General features: G+C 39.8%; 1 long non-coding RNA gene across 1 annotated transcript; it reads left to right on the top strand.

Moving 5' to 3' along the window:
* The first annotated feature begins 234 nt into the window (after positions 1 to 234).
* LOC117083565 lies at positions 235 to 3164 on the top strand. Its single transcript, XR_004437125.1, has 2 exons — positions 235 to 1617; positions 1983 to 3164. It is a non-coding gene; the product is annotated as an uncharacterized LOC117083565 (long non-coding RNA).
* Positions 3165 to 16942: the final 13778 nt, after the last annotated feature.

Genomic DNA, 16942 nt, shown 5'->3' with positions numbered 1-16942 from the left:
ACATCATGGAGAAACCACTCCCGTGATCCAATCACCTCCCACCAGGTATCTCCCTAGACATGTGGGGATTATGGGGATTAAAAGATGAGATCTGGGTGGGACATAGCCAAACCATATCAGGATCTGAGCCTTATGCCTATCTGGCTTCATTTTTCTTCCAAGAAATGCTTTGTGTTAATGGGCCTATAAGCTAGACAAAAAGGTATCAAAGTGCTAAGGGAAACAGTATATGTAAGTGAGCACGCATATCACAAGTGACAGCTTTTTTCCATGGAAGTTAAGATGGTCTCAGTGTCCCTAATTGGCACCTGCATATCTGTGTGCATGCACATTCTGAGGGGGTCATACATGGCTGAACCCACCCTACAGAGCCAGAGTGGACAGTTGTCCATGGGCTGTGATTGGATTTTGCTTCAGGGACCTCTCGACGACTACCCCAGCTGGTCCAGGCCAAGTGCCTGTTAGAAATTCCCACAGTCTTTGAAAGTTGGACTTAGGCATTGAAAGTTGTTTAAATGCAAATTATTTTCCACAAGGTAGAGACATTATTATTCATTAATATTTGGGCTTTAATGAATCTATCAACTTAAGAGAATGTGCCAGGGTCCTCTTTTGGTAATGCAAGTCAAAGAGATGTGTTTTAATAATGACAGTTCAAAGAGGAAAGAGTAAGTTCTGAAATGTTGTAGAAACTAAAGCCACAGACTTAAGGAATAGTATGAGGACAATAGTGATGTGGTAAGACATGAAATGACAAACGGGAAGTGGGAAAGTGGAAGACAAAATGCCTTCATAAGTCCACAGGTCATTTCTGCCTATGGCTCCTAGTGACTGTCCTAAGCACAACTGTTTGTGGAAACCCTTGCTGAGACACTGATACATTTTACCTCTGCTGTAGCATTATTGCTTCAAAGAATTTATTCACTTATTAAACACCTGGAGCACGCCTATACACCGTGGGGGTATCAGGAAAACAAAACAGGCAAAACCCTCTGCCCTCGTGGAGCTTGCATTTTAGTGGTGAGATGGGGAGAGACAACAGACATAATAAATAAGGAAAATGTGGTGTTAAATGGTGTTAGATGCTATGGAGAAAAGTAAAGCAGTGAGGGGATGCTGTTTTAAATAAGGTGGTCAGAGAAAGCTCACTAGAAGATAGCATTTGAGTATAAAGTGAGTAAAGGGTGAGCAAGCCAGGCAGATGTCAATGTAGAGATCATTTCAGACAGAGGGGAAGGTCCATGCAAGGCCCTGCAACAGGAGCATGCCTGGCTTATAGAGGAAGATCAGGGGCTCAGGGAGTGGTCAGTTTGGCCCGCCCAAAGTGAGAAAGGAAAACAGCAGCAGCTGAGATCAGAGAGATCATGGCGCAGGGAGGCGAAGGGAGGTGGGGATGGGGAAGTTCAGTTCATACAGGGCCTTAGAAGACTTTAACTCTGAATGAGGGAGTTTTGAGCAGGACAATAATATTATTCAACTTACAACTTAAATAGGCTATCACAGGGGTTAGCAAACTTTTTCCGTAAAAGGGAAGAGATGGTAAATATTTTTTCAGGCTGTGAGATCTCTTGCAACTCCCTGACTCTGCCATTATAGCATGAAAGAGCCACAGATAAGGTAAACTAATGAGTAGGGCTGTGTTCCAATACAACTTTATTTACCAAAGCAGTTCATAGGACAGATTTTGTCCATGTTGACCCTTAGGCTATTGCAATAATCTGGAGGAGAATTGTAATAGTAGTAGAAGCAAGAAGGGGTGAGATACTGGCTATATTTTGAAGGTAGAGCCAGCAGGATTTGCTGTCAGATCAAATACTCCAAGGTTTGTGGTCTGAGCAACTAGAGTCACACTGTTGAAATGGGGAAAACCAAAAGGGGAGGTAGGTAGGAGGAGAGGTATAAGGAATCCATTTGGGACATGAAATTTGAGATTCCTTTAGGATAAAAGAATTAGATTCAATGTTCTGTAACTCCCCTTCTAGCTCTAATATTCTATGACTGTACAACTGTGAGAGAATGACGTCTACCCCAGTGGCTTCTGCTGTGATCGTGTTCTTCAGGGAGACCTTCCACACTGCGTTACTCCATCCTTCCCAAATGCAATTGGTGATTATGTTGGCTAGAGATAAGTTGCTGGAAGGAAGAAATGCTGAAAGGGAGGCAACTTCCAGCTGAAACTAGCAGGGGAACTTGGAAGAGTGTCATAAACAGTATATGTGCCGGAGGAGGCTTGGAGGACTGGAGGCAAGTTCCTGTGTATCTTAGTTTCTGAGGGGTTACTGGTAATGGAGTGTTGTCAGTGGAGCAGGCTAACTTTTAACATGTTTTCAGAAAAGAGCAATGCAACTTCTTAAACTTCACATTTACTCCATGGTCCAAATGGCCAGACTTCAGTTGTGCTCACCCTCTGTAGAGATGCCCTGGAGCCCTATGTGGATTCCGATGGCCTCTATACGCCCACAGGACACAGCCATGGTCTTTGTCACTAGCTTCCCAGGCAATTTCCTCTGTCTTCTCTCTCCTCTCATCACTGGGAGATATGTCTTCTGTCTGCCCAAATTCTTTCCACCCAAAAAGTGGCTGTGTGCCAGTGGGATTGTATGCTATATGGAGAGCCGGCAAACCACTTTGGGAGTGAGCTGATAGCAATATATTTAAAATATGAGCATTTATCAGAAGCAGCAGATGGAGGCAGCAGAGTGGAGCTCCCAGAACTGAGGGCAGGGAGTGTTTCATTCAAGTGTAAAGGCACACCATCTAGACTCAGCTGGCACCAGCTCATGAAACCAGTGAAGAGAAGGAGGGGAAAAAAAGGCCACCTTTGTGCTAGGTTCGGAAGGTCACAGCGTTCCCTGACCTTGAGTCCTCGGTGCCTCAAAGACAGCATTCACTCTACGACTGGAAAAAACAAAAACCTTCCCGGTTGCTCTCTTTAATATTTTTTACTTCCTTAAAGCCTAGTAAATAGAACAAAAATCCTGAAGCTCAGAACAAATGGAAATATAGCCCATTTCATTTATGCATGCATGCATTAATTCATTTGAAAAATGTTTGTGACATGGCTCAGACATGGCAGAATCTATGGAATACTCTGGGGCAGAGAACAACGAGGCAGAGAGATATGTTGTAATTATTAAAGATTAAACATATTGAAAGTATTTTAATTTTAATTTTTTATCACAGTCTCCTAACCCACCCCTAAAAATAAAAATATATTCACAGCCTCTTCTACTATTTGAACTAAAAGAAGTATATGTTTTAGTGGTAAATTTCCTCGGGGTACAAGTAACAAACTCAATGCATTAGTGGGAATAGGGCAACAATATTAATTTCAAATCACCAGTTTGAGAAGAGTACCATGATGGTGACATCCACTTGGAAAGGACAGTTTTAATAGCTGATGTCAGGTCTGCAGATGAAGGTGTTTTGGATCAGAATTGTAATAGTAGTGGAAGCAAGAAGGGGTCAGATACTGGCTGTATTTTGAAGGTAGAGCCAGCAGGATTTGGGCTCCAAGGAAAGGACTCCAAGTCACCCAACAGAGGGCTTATACATTATACCCATAACAAGGAACCTTTGGGGAAATGCTTGCCTTCAGTTCTTTTTGAGAGACTTTGAAAAGTACCATTAGTGAATAAATCACATATTTCTTCATATTGCCTTTATATGAGAGTTTCAAAATATGAATCTTTTCAAAATATGGAAGGTGTGGATCTTTGGAACTGTGTAGAACTGTCTTTTGAAAAGTTCTCCCCAAATCCCCTGGTCAAAGTTAATCACTCCTTCCCTTGGTGCCACTAGGGAGGCATAAAGTCACATTTAACGATACCAAGTTATGTATGTAGCTGTTTCTCATGATGCATTGTGAATTTGCCAAAAGAATCTGTCGCTCAGTGCCTGGCACACAATTGACACTCGAGTATGTTGAATAAAGGAGCAGAGATTGCAGAAATTGTTGCCGTTATAATGAGGGAAAAATGAAAGATTACCAAATGTCCATTTTTATCATACTATCTTCAGGGTAAAATAGATAAATTGGAAAACATTCCACTTTAATGGATGCCAATATCATATCTACATACTCTCACAGTTTTTCTTTTTAATTTTTTTAAAAGTCATTTATTCCACAATTTTTGTTAAACATTTACTCAGTTTCAGATTGTGATGTCCTGGGGGTTACAAAGGTAATTAAAAAGCATTCCTGATGTAGTTAGTAAAGTTAAGAAGATAAGGTCATATTGAAGTGGGGTTGGCCAGTATGATGGGTGTCCAGTATGACGGATGTCCTTATAAGAAGAGGAGAGACAGAGATGAGAAAAAAATGTCATGTGAAGATAGAGGAATAGAGTGATGCATCTACAAGCCAAAGAATACCTGAGATCACCAAAAGCTAAGAGAGAGGCATAGAACATCAGCTTCTTCACTAGAGCCTTCAGAGGGAATGTGGCCCTGCCAGTACCTTGATTTCGGACTTCTGGCCTCCACAACTGCGAGACAACAAATTTCTCTCTTTTCAAACCAGAGAGAGGAAAACTCTTGCTCTGCTAACAGCTGAGTATACTAAAAAGGACTGGGTTAGAACTACATTTAGGGGAGCTGGGAGAGCACCATGGAAGGAAAGAACCAGGAAATCACCAGAGATGGAGAGAGAAACTGTGTCACTCTCAATTGACTTCCTTCCTTCCACTGAGGCTTGAAGGAAGCTTTAGAGTGTGTCAGGTTGTCTTAGTTCATTTGTGTTGCTATAAAGGAATACCCAAGGCTGGGTAAATTATAAAGAAAGGAATTTTATTTGGTTCATAGTTCTGCAGGCTGTATAAGAAGCATGGTGCCAGCATCCACTTCTGGTGAAGGCTTCAAGCCACTTGCACTCATGGTGGAAGGCAAAAGGGAGCTGATGTGTGCAGAGATCACGTGGCAAAAGGGAGGAAGCAAGAGAGAGGGGAGGTGGATACCAGGCTCTTTGTAACAACCAGATCTCTCAGAAACTAATACCAAGAGCTCACTTACCCCTCCTCCCCTAGGAAGGCCATTCATCTATTCATCAGGAATGAGCCCCCATGACCAAAATAATTACCAGTAGGCCCCACCTCCAACATTGGGGGTCAAATTTCAACATGAGGTTTAGAGGGTCGAGTATCCAAACTATAGTACAGGCAGACCAATATTCTCAGTAGGAAAGGCATTGGCCTCTCGGGGAGTTTGGAAATTTTAGGGGTCATTACTGGTGGTCACTGATGGCAGGACAGCTCTGGCATATGGTGGATGAAGGCCAGATATGCTAGATGTCCTGCTGTGCTATGGTTTAATCTTACACAACAAAGATTCATCCTGTATCCAGCATGATGTTTGAATGTCTCGCAAGATATCCACGTAGGTGAAAATGTGGTTATAATTATCTGAATCTAAAACCTAACTCATGTCACATGTACACAAAGCATACTTTACACAATTTTAATGAAAGCTGCATTTTGCAGAAATAGGAATCCCTTATGAATCAAAGGAATATTTTGTTTTGCTATCTTTGGAACTTTGCCAAAAGCAGTTCACCATCTTGGAAAACCACATCACCGACTATCTCATCACTCATGGTATTTGTATGTCCAATGTAACACACCTGAATCAGTCTTGTATCTGTCAGTCCCCAGTGATCCTAAGCAAACATCTCATTACTTTGTTATGTCTTTGAGGATAGTCATACCAACACATTTAAATAGAGAAATAGGGAGGGATAGCATTAGGACAAATACCTAATGCATGCGGGGCTTAAAACCTAGATGATGGGTTGATAGGTGCAGTAAACCACCATGGCACATATATACCTATGTAACAAACCTGCATGTTCTGCACATGTATCCCAGAACTTAAAGTATAATTAAAAATAATAGAGATATAGATATTTTATTTCATATTTCTTGTCTTTTTCAATATTATAGTGAAAGCATTATATTGAATTCTTTAAATTATGAGTATAGATCATATATGTTATCCATAACATTTATTCCAAGATTTAAAGGGCAGGTTAATGTCACTTAATATATGCCAAGGAGAGCAATGGGTCTGTAAGGATGAGAACCAGTGAGATGGGGAAAGAAGAACATTTTAGGCAGCACTTTAAAACTTTAACGTGCACATGAATCACCAGGGGATCTTGTTCAAATGTGGCTACTGTTTCAGTGGTTCTGGGGTGAGGCCTGAGAGTCTGCATTTCCAACAAGCCCCCAGATAACGCCGATGCTGCTGGCCCATGGGTCACATTTTCAGTAGCAAAGTTCTAGACAGAGGGGATTGAAGGTGCTAAGGTTTGAAGGTTTGGAAGACTTTTTCTGGGAAACAATCAGTGACTTGGTATAATCAGAGCACAAAATGCAAAGCATTACATGATGGTTGATGAGACAGTCAAGGCAAGCAGGGTCAGAGCACGCAGGACCTGATTCCTGTGTTTGGGCTTCATTTCGTAGACAATGGAGGACCCTGAAATGATTATAAGCAGAGTTCTATAATTTAGATCTCCCTGCCACCATGTGGAATGGCCCTGCTGGACACAGAGAGTCCAGTGAAGATGCTTTTCCAATTATGTTGCCAAGAAATAACAAGGACCTGAAGTGAGGAAGCCACAGTAAGAAAGGAAGGAAGAAGACAAGCTCGTTTTTTTAGAGTTAGATTTCCTGAGCCTTGGTGATTGATTGAGTGTGAACTGTGAAGAGGAGGGAGGTCGAGGATGACTTGTAAGATCCTGACTTGTGCTCTGGGTGTATGATGATGCCACTGGCCAGCACAGGGAGCACAGAAGGAGATGCAAGCTTGGGAGACAAAGTTCGGGGGGACTAGCTTTCAGACATGTGAATTTGAGATGCTGTCTTATCAAAAACCAGAAAGATATCTGTTTGAACTTTGATGTTAAGACCTTTATTAAAAGTGTATTGAGTTTCATCATAACAGGCATCACTCATGTAGGTGTGTTCATTTGCCAGGCTTCTGTGGATTTCTGAGAGAGTGGAGGGGGAACATGTACTATTACCACAAGCTCCATGGCTGACCAGCACAGGCATTAGGGTGAGAAGAAAAGGGGCAGTACTAACTTTTACGTATGTTAAGTATTCACTTGGGGAAGCCAAGGCGGGAGGATCACCTGAGGTCAGGAATTCCAGACTAGTGTGGTCAACATGGTGAAACCCTGTGTCTACTAAAAATACAAAAATTAGCTGGGTGTGATGGCGCATGCCTATAATCCCAGCTACTTTGATGGCTGAGGCAGGAGAATTGCTTGAACCTGGAAGGCAGAGGCTGCAGCTAGCCGAGATTGCACCACTGCACTCTGGGCAACAGAGCGAGACTCCATCTCAAAAAAAAAAAAAAAGAAAGAAAGAAAGAAAGAAAAATATGTAAGTACATAATCAGCGTGGTGTCAGAAAGTAGGAGACACAGTTGGAATTAATTCCTGCTTCCCAGGGTTGGTCTTTCTCTCTCTGTCTTTTTGTGTGTCTCACTCACACAACACACACCCCACCCACACCGCTGTCTTTACTATACCACTGGTTCACAGATGTTTGCAGGGTGGTGAGTTTGAGGTGGTCCTATGAGACGACAGGCCTGGTGTCCCCATTTCGTGTACTTAACCATGTCAAACTCCACCAACACCATGCCGCTAGTCTTCAGTGAGTGCTAGGGGCCAGGTCTTTGTCCATAATCATAAACAACATAGCTCTAGGGAGAAATTTTATAAATAAGTAAATGGAAGCTTATAGAGACCAGATAATTTGCCTCAGGTCACACAGAGAGAAGAAAAGGTGAATCTAGCCTGATCCCATTTCTTTTCTCACTGAGGCTACAATTCATTTCCTCTAACCTCTCCCAGTCCTACCGAAGTAAAACTGTCTCTCAAACACAGCATGCTGGTTCACATCTCTGCACCTCAGAGTATTTCTGCTTGGAATCCTCCTCTCTGATATTTAACTGTCAAAGTTCTATCTAGTAATCTGTCAAAATCCTACCCAGTGATCACCACATCTGTGAAGACTCTTCTAAGCCTCCTGATTTGATGCCCAGTACATATTTCCTGTCTTGCACGTTTCATGCTGCACTGTAACTGTGTGTTTACAAGTCCCTTTCTCTCTCAAGGCTGTGGGCTCCTGAAGGGCAGGGACCGTGTCTTAGTCCTCTTCCATCGTTGTGTCTGTTCCAGTACAGACTTTTGAAGTGAACTGGTGTGCACAGTCATTAGCAGGTTCTCTGTAAATTTCATGGATTGTAATAATGCCTGGAAAGTATAAGCCAGTTTCTAAAGAAAGTAGATATTAGCAATGGACAAAAAAAGTGGCTTGGAAAATCATAATCTTTTAGCACATTATTTACATACACAAGTTTCTATAAAAAAATGGGTTTCACAATGGACTCTCTTCCTCCTCCCTCCTGTCATCCCTCACCAGTAACATTAGGCTTAAATATTTAAATTAATTTAGTGGGAGTCAATATTTAATTTAAAGTCTAATTCTTATTAGGATTTTAATAAATAACATTTAATAACTACCAATGACACTTCAGCATATAGAATCTAATGGAAACAATTACTCCACACGGAAGTCTACACCTTGACCAAGTTTGAATTCTAAGTCTTATCCTTGGTTCTCTTTGTGTTGCTCATGTCTGTTGCTTTCTCTCTCTCTTTTCCTATTATTTCTTGAGTGGGTTTTATGTGAAAGAAGATGGACTTCCTTCAGGCCTACAATAAAGTAAAGTGACACTGACTTAAGAAAAACAAAATATCATTTATGTTTATATACAAGAAGATATAAAATGTCTACAAATTAGCAGATTTGGGTTTGAACATTAAACTTCATCATTCGCGTGCTGCATTGTTCTGTAGCATGTGTTTAATTTTATCATAAATTATCAAGTACTTTAAAAAACATGTAAAATGCTGTTTTCTGACTTTTGTAATTCAGATAACATTCTGGAATGGGACACACACACACACACACACACACACACACACACTCTTATATCTCCCTAAAACCACTGCATTAGTTAGGATCTTAAGGGAACAATCACCCAGATAACGTAAAGTAATATAAGTTTATCGTAAGGTCATATGTCTCAAACCGAGGTAGCCATGTCTCAAGGGATTACATGGCATTAGCCAAAAATATGGGAAGTAACTAAAACAAAAAATACGTCATGTCTGCCTAAATTATCCGTTTTAAATGAATGCAGCATTTTTAATAAAAAATAATACCAATCTCTCAAGGAGGAAAATGTAAATGGAATTTTGAAGATGAAAACAACATGAGACAGCAAAGAAATGCTAAGCTCGTGATAAGCCTCTTGGGCTGTGCCCCAGACTGCTAGTAGTACTGGTACCTCCTTTTCTTTTCTTTTGTTTAGTAGAAAAGTCAGAAAAGTGTTGTATAAGATTCATGTAGAAATAAGGACAATAACAAGAGCTGCACAAGAGTTGATACTGGAGACTGGAATGCTAGTCAAAGAACAGAATTCCCCCAAACATGCGAGACGACCCCTAGCAACTGAATTATCTTGACATCACCTCAGCAGTAGACTGCCGTTGGGTAACTCTGGCAAAGGTATACATATAATCTGCTTTAACAGTCCTTATTCCCACCAACCAACTATGCTTCCTGCCCTTTGTTTAGCTTTTGGTTGCAGCTTTCTTATAGCTTTTGCCCACTTCTAATTTCAGTATACCCAATGGCTTTTCACAATATCTACAGTTGACTTTTTCTCTGGGTATCTTCTGCTCCCACTCCATCTTCCAAATGCTCAAACCAATTTGTGCATTAAATGCCAAAAAAATAAAAAAATAAAAAATTCAGCCAAAGAAGGCATTATCATTCCTTCAATTAATCACCATCATCCCCATTTTGACAAAGATTTGTGCCATGCTGCCCGTAGCGCACTGGCCAGTCTACATGTTGTTTGCCTTTGAGTTCACTTCCCACTTTTGGCAAGGCTGGCTGTTGTTCTGTAGCAAGGTGACACAGGCTAAGAATTGAGATTTGTCAACTTAAGGATTCACTGTGGTCAGGTTTCCTCTGCAGAAGACCATGGAAGTGTGTCATGGTCATTCTGACTCTTGCCCTCTTCAAAATAGCCCCGCTAACAGGTGTCAGAAACTGATTCCTTTGGTACGGTAAACAAATGGTATAACCAGATAAGGCTTTGAAGGCTTTGCAATGAACCCCAATTTGTAAGTAGTTGCACAGAAATTTAAAGAATGGAATCTCTGTTTGGATAGATGTCCTATATAATGCAGGTATCCTTTTTTATTTATTTTCCTTTCCTTTTTTTTAAGTTTTGTATTTCAGCTACAGTGGTTTCAGTTAAACATACTTCTTAGTTCCTATTCCACCATTACTACTGGTTCATCACCCCCTTAGTCCTTTAGTGCTACTGTAACAAAATATCAGTGGCTAGGTAATTTATAAAGAACATAATTTTATTTCTCTCAGTTCTGGAGGCTGGGAGTACAGGATACAGATGCCAGCAGGTTTGGTGTCTGGTAAGAACCTGGTCTCTGTTTCCAAGATGGTGCCTGTTGCTTTATCCTCTGGAGTGGGTTAATGCAGTGTCCTCATATGGTGGAAGGGATGGGAGGGCAAAAGGGTGCTTCCTCCAACCTTGAGGTCTAAAGGGCCTAATGCTAATACCATTTTTTAAGATGAAGCCCTCGTGACTTAACTACATCTTAGAGGCCACACTTCTTAATACTGTTGCATTGGGCGGACAAAAACATTGAAGCCCTAGCACCTCCGTTGATTGGTTGATTGATTGGAATCCTTTTCATAATCTCTGACAGGGATTTAACCTACTGCTGGAACTTATTATCTCATAAGGGAGACAGCCTATTTCATATATTGAACTTGCTAATTCTTAGTTAATTCTTTCATACATTAAACCAAAAATAACTTTCCCTTAACTTTGCCCTAATGTCCTCAGTTCTTTCTTGTAGAACCATGTAGAAAATGTCTATTTCTTCCCCCAACACAATAGCCTTTCAACCCTACAAGGTTGGCTATTAACACACCTGACTTTTCACTTTTCTATGTGAAACATAGTCTGTTGTTTCATCAGTTCTTCATATGATGTGGGTTTAAGGCACTTTACTACCTAGTCACTTTCCCTTGGACACACTCTAGTTTGATAATGTCTTTTTAAAATATATATATACATTTAAAAATAGATATGCTCTGCCATTGAAGAACATGGTGGGTACAACCTTGCTCCTCTCATCTCTAGTTTTGGTTTTTATTAATGCATCCTAAAATTTGTATCAGTTTTTTTTTGGAAATAATATCACATTTTTGACTCTCATTGAACTTTAAATCTTTTTCAAGTGAACTGCTGTCAATTCAGAGCTTTCCTACCTTATATTTAAGTAGTTGATTCTTTGAACTTAGACGCAGAACTTAACATTTAACCCTATTAAATTGTATATTGTTAATTTCATTCCATCCTTCTCCTTTCCAAGGTCTTTTTCAAATTTGATTCTTTAATATTATCTATCAGCTTTACCTCCAACTTTCAGCCATCTACAAACTTGATAGGCAAAGTTTTTATTGAAATTCACCCAATTCACTGATTAAAATGTTTAGAATTTCAGAATAGAAGACAAAGAATCACCTTTAATAGTGGTTCTAAAATTTTAGTGTGCAAAATAATTACCCAGGACATTTGCTAAACTTGCAGATCCCCAAGTCCCATTTCCAGAAATTTTGATTTAATAAGTCTGGGATGTGATTCCAGGAATGCGCATTTTTAACTAGCACCACATTTGATTCTGATGCTTTTTGTCCTAGGCTACAGTTTTAGACATATCTTCAAAATTTTCCTTTTGGTCTAAATTGACATTAACATGTTCATTTAATTTTAATAGGGTGCTTTTTTTTAGTACAGTGTTGGACACATGATTAATACTGAATGAATGACTGAACAAAAGAAAGAATGAAGGGTGGAAGCAGTGCTCAACTAATAATTCAGCTATATTTCTTCATTTTAGTCACAAAGCCAATATGATCAGCTTTTTCAAATGTTTTGTTGTAATTGAATTATATTGTGTCTTTGATGTTTCCCACCGAAGGAAAAAAAGAGATGTATTTTGCATGACCTTTTCTTAATGAACATATGTTTTCTCTTAGTGATCATTGCTTTCCTTTCTAAGTGCTCACAAATCATGTATTTAACTCTTCTGTCTAGAATTTCATTGAAAATTAAAAGGTGCCTTATATTTAAACCTAGAAATCTCCTGTTATGAATTCTTGCTTTACTTTTAAGAAATTAGGGCATAGGTGTAGTGTTTTACTTATTTGCTATGCTTTAGGCCATGTTAGTTGTCTTTTATGTCTTAATATGTTTGCAGATAAATAAGAACTCAAATACTGGACACTTCAGCAAAAAGAAATGTCTTACTTTTTCCTAGAATTCATATTTACAAAAACTTTCAAAATCTGCAGAAAGACTCAAAGAATATTACAATGTTCTTAATCTAGAGCAACAATTGTTAGCATTTTGCTATATTTGTTTTTTTATATGTAGCAAGATATATAGCTAGCTAGATTTTCCCTTCCCCGCCTCCTGAACCAATTGGCTGCCATGTTATTTAGTCTCCTTTAGTCTAGAACAATTTTTCTGCACTGCTTTCTGCCTTTCGGAATGGATGCCTGAATTCTCTGATTATACTTCTTGGTTTTCTCTGTTTCTTTAGTTGAGTTTTGGCTTTTGAGCCATGTAAAGTTTTATATGTTCAAAAAATAAAATTAAAGAGGATTAAAAATAGCAAATTTTAAAATTTGTTCCTAAAGGGGAACTGGGGTGGCACATCACCATGTTCATCATCAATTTTAGGGAAGCCAGAGGCTAATCCAAAGTACAGAAGAGAGGGAAGGAAGGCTGGGCGGAAGAATACTCGACCGCTGTGAAGGTTCGGGAACATTCAGCAAGGTCATCGGGGATTTCCCCAGATAAAAATCAGCTATCAGATCAGTCTCCTGCTCCCAGCAAGGGGCCTGCCTCAGTATCCCCGCTGGCTCTGTTATCGGCTGGGAGCATCCAGGGCAAGGCGCAGCCTGCGCGGTGCAATGCAGCCATGGGTTTCAGATCTCAGTCCGGGGGGCTGTGGGAGGAAACCTGAGGTGACTCTCAGGGTTGCCAAGTCAAGGCCCAGCTCCTTTCGGGGGGTGGCTGGGTGATTGATTGCAGGGATATCAAGGACCCATCTCTAGCCCCAAGTCAGGGAAGATGTGGTGGTCCCCACTGAGGCTCTATCAAGATTTCATCGCAGTTCGACCTTTTGCTCTGCTCTGCTCAATCCTGTTTCCTTCCCTTCGCTGCCCGTGGGGCTAATTTTAAGTGCACCCCCTAATAAACCGCCTGCGTGCCCATCTGCAAGCACTGCTCCAAGCTCTTATTACCCTGTTAACACGTATGTGATCCTCACAACGCTGAGGTGGGTGCTGTTAACATCTTCATTTTATGCATGAGGAAACTAAGGAACAGAGACTGGCTAAGTGGCTGCCCAGAGGAATTCATGCTCCTGGGAGGTAGCAAAGGCTTGCCTCAAACACAGACATGGTGACTCCCTGCCGCCCCCTTATCTGCCACTCACTGCTCTTCTCTGTGACATAGAGATTGCTGTTAGCATACCCAGTATCGTAGTCCTATTATATTTCCCAGATGCTTTCCTAAGCAGAAATGTAGAAAAACTTCCTGGAGATTTAGCGTAGGAGGAGATGTGCCCTGATTGTGTGAAGGCAGTTCCAACCTCAATCTATTCATCCACAGGGCTTTAGCTCCAACCTGGAGAACTAGCTTCACCCTGTAAGCTGCATTCCCCAGCACTCAGTTTTCCTCTGGCAACGTGATACACCTGCCACTCCCATTCTGCAAAAGGAAAGACTATGTACAGCACAAATACCAAAATGAGAGGTAAATACTCTCCTCTTCCCTAAGACAAGAGCTAGTTCTTGTTTCCTGACCTATTTGACTGCACATTCAGAGCTTGTATAACGCAGCTAAACTAGCCTACTTAGCATTTATGCAATCTGCTCTGTTTTCCACAAGCTCTTTAAGATGTGACTTTAAAAAATCTTCTAAAAAAATAACGGCAAGGTCACAATAGCCATTTCTATAGGGAGACTGAGGAATGATCAAGACTCCGGTTGCAATTTAGGGTGGGGAAATCTTTCCACTCCGAGGAGCTTCTCAGGCGTTGGAAGGGTCATCAGTTGTCCCAGTTTTCCCTGGGGCTGACAGGTTTCCCAGGACATGGGACTTTCCTCTCTGAAACTGGGAGAGTCACAGGTAAACTGCGACAATCAGTCACCCTACAATGGACACTTTACGGCCTAGCATTGCTATGTTACAGAAATATCTGCCCCTCTACTGTGACTACTTTGTATTATTTCAAAAAAATATTGATTTTTTTTTTTTTTTTTTTGGCCTAGGAAATTCTCTATAGAAACTATGGAGATAAACAAAGAGAAAACTAAAAACCATTCACTAGCTCATTATGTAGAAGTCAATGTTTAAACCTTTCAACATCTTCTGTGTTTTTCTTTGCGTGTTTGTGTACACACATATTTTATACATCTAAAATTGTGCAGTAAGAAAAATTCTGTATGCTGATTTTCACTTAGTATAAGCATTTTCCCATATCAATAAGTATTTTTTGAAAACACCATTGCTATTGATTGCATAATTTCCACTGAGGATGTACTACATTTTATTGAATCATTCTCTTATTGTTCAGCACTTAAACTAATTTTTGCTGTTAATGATAATTTTGCTGTGAAGATCTTTGGGTTTCTAATGGTTTATTTTGAAGTGGTTTCTAGGACTTTACTGGATGAAAAGTTATGGGCTTAGTTAAAGCTACTGAATCCTGTTTCTAAAATGCTTCTGGAAAAGGCGGTAAATCAGCAGTGTTAATGCCCACTCCACTGAACTCCTGCCAACACTGAGAGTTTTTTCAATCTTCACTCATCTTATAGATTATTTTTTAAAAAGTAATACTAGACAATCTTCATTTCTTTGTTTACTAATGAAGTCCAAACCTCTTTCATATCTTTCTCATCTGAATTTTCCTGGGAAATTGTTTGTGCGTATATTTTTCCAGATAATTTATTGAGTTGTCATGTCTTCTCAATTTATGTGAACTCTTTACAGACTAACTACAATAAGTCTTTTTAGGTCATAATTGTTTCAAATACATTTTTGACTCACTGTTTGACAGATGTCTTAAAATATCCTAAAACTGTTTAAATGTTTATGCTCTTTAAGCAGTATTTTAAGCCCTGTACTCATATACATACGCACTTGGTAGAGGTTTATGCTTTCCTTTAAAAGTCTCTGATTTTTTTCACTTTTAGCCCATCTGTGCTGATTTAAAATTATTTGGTAATATTTGAAAAGAATATGTGTAATGCATATGTAATCATAAAGAGAAAAGGTAAAACAAAATTACATGAGTCCACCACCCAACTTAAGGAGTGGAACACACCTAGTTCACGCACTAGAACATATACCCTGTGTTCCTCCCCAATCTCAGATCCCTAATTTTCCCAATATGGAATTGTCATCCTGCTTTTGCCTTTGTTATTTGATTGCTTTTAAAAAACTAGTTTTATTATATATATGTTTGTGCCTCTAAGCATATGTTTAGTTTTAATATTTTTGAGCTTTACAAAACTAGATTCTTCTTTTATCTCTTCATCTCAGTCTTGCTTTTTTTCAGTAAGTACTGTGTATGTTTATCCATATTTTATGAGAAGATGTAGCTCATTCATTTTCAGCACTGGATAATATTTCATTTCATTTCTCATCTATATGTATGTATGTATTCATGGTGCATATGTACAAGAATTTCTCCTAGAGAAATATTATATTATATTGTATTCTTATTACATATATTATGTGGGAGTGGAATTGCTGGGTTGAAGTCGAAGTGCATGTTCAATTTTACAAGCCATTGCTAAATTGTTTTCCTGAATGGCTGTACTAATTACATTCCCAACTGTAGAATATAAGATTCCTGTTGCTTGACTTTCTTGCCAATACTTTGATATTTTCAAGTATTGAAATCTGGTAGCCATTTTTCACCCAGTAGAATTGCCCTCACTTTTAAGGCTTATTGGTACAAGTTCTTAAAGACTGAAAAGGAGTTCTCAGAAACAAATCAAACCTCTTTTTATGTGGGCTTCTCGTTTCTCCTTGGGGTCAGACACTTAACAAGCTGTTCATAATATGCAATGCTGGGCCTAATGTTCAGTCCTTAGAAGAAAAGGCCATATCAGCTGAGACAAGTGAACAGCAGACAGAGTTAGGAATTAGGAAGCTTGGGCTCTAACCTGCTTCTGTCACTGAAGCTTTGCAGGGCCCACGTATGAGTCATGTCCCCTCTCCGCATCCTATCTGCTCACTAGGCATAACAGAACTGACCTTCCTCCCAGCCCCGCCGTGAGGATGAAATCCTGTGTGGAGCACTTTGAAATCCTTGGATGAAAAGCGCGATAGAAGTGCCAAGTATGATTGTTACCCGTGCCAGCCACACTAGAAGACAGCATAAAAATAGGAAGCAAAGAAATTTCATTTTACAAAAGCTTCAGTGAGAAAATTGGCTGGTCAGAATGTCATTTCCTGGTTTTGGTTCACATACACGTTGTCTTTTATAAAATTAAAAGAAAAAAATAATTGTACACATTTTTAACTTTGCCGAGAAGAAGCCCTTTGGTCACCACCATCCCTGTGACGCCAGGTGAGTCCCTGATGCAGAAGGAAGATCGATACGTGAGGAGACCATGTGGAATCAGTTCTTTGTAGTTGCTCACCAATTTCTGTTTTTCATTGCAAGGAATCGAAGTCATAAAGTCTGAGGGGATGTTACAGGTTGAGGATTAGGGAGTGTCTAAACCTTGACGTCGTCACAACATAG

This window comes from Trachypithecus francoisi, unplaced genomic scaffold (assembly GCF_009764315.1).
Source record: "Trachypithecus francoisi isolate TF-2019V2 unplaced genomic scaffold, Tfra_2.0 Lachesis_group0, whole genome shotgun sequence".
Classification (NCBI taxonomy): Eukaryota; Metazoa; Chordata; class Mammalia; order Primates; family Cercopithecidae; genus Trachypithecus; species Trachypithecus francoisi.
This window is presented reverse-complemented; position numbering and strand designations above follow the sequence as displayed.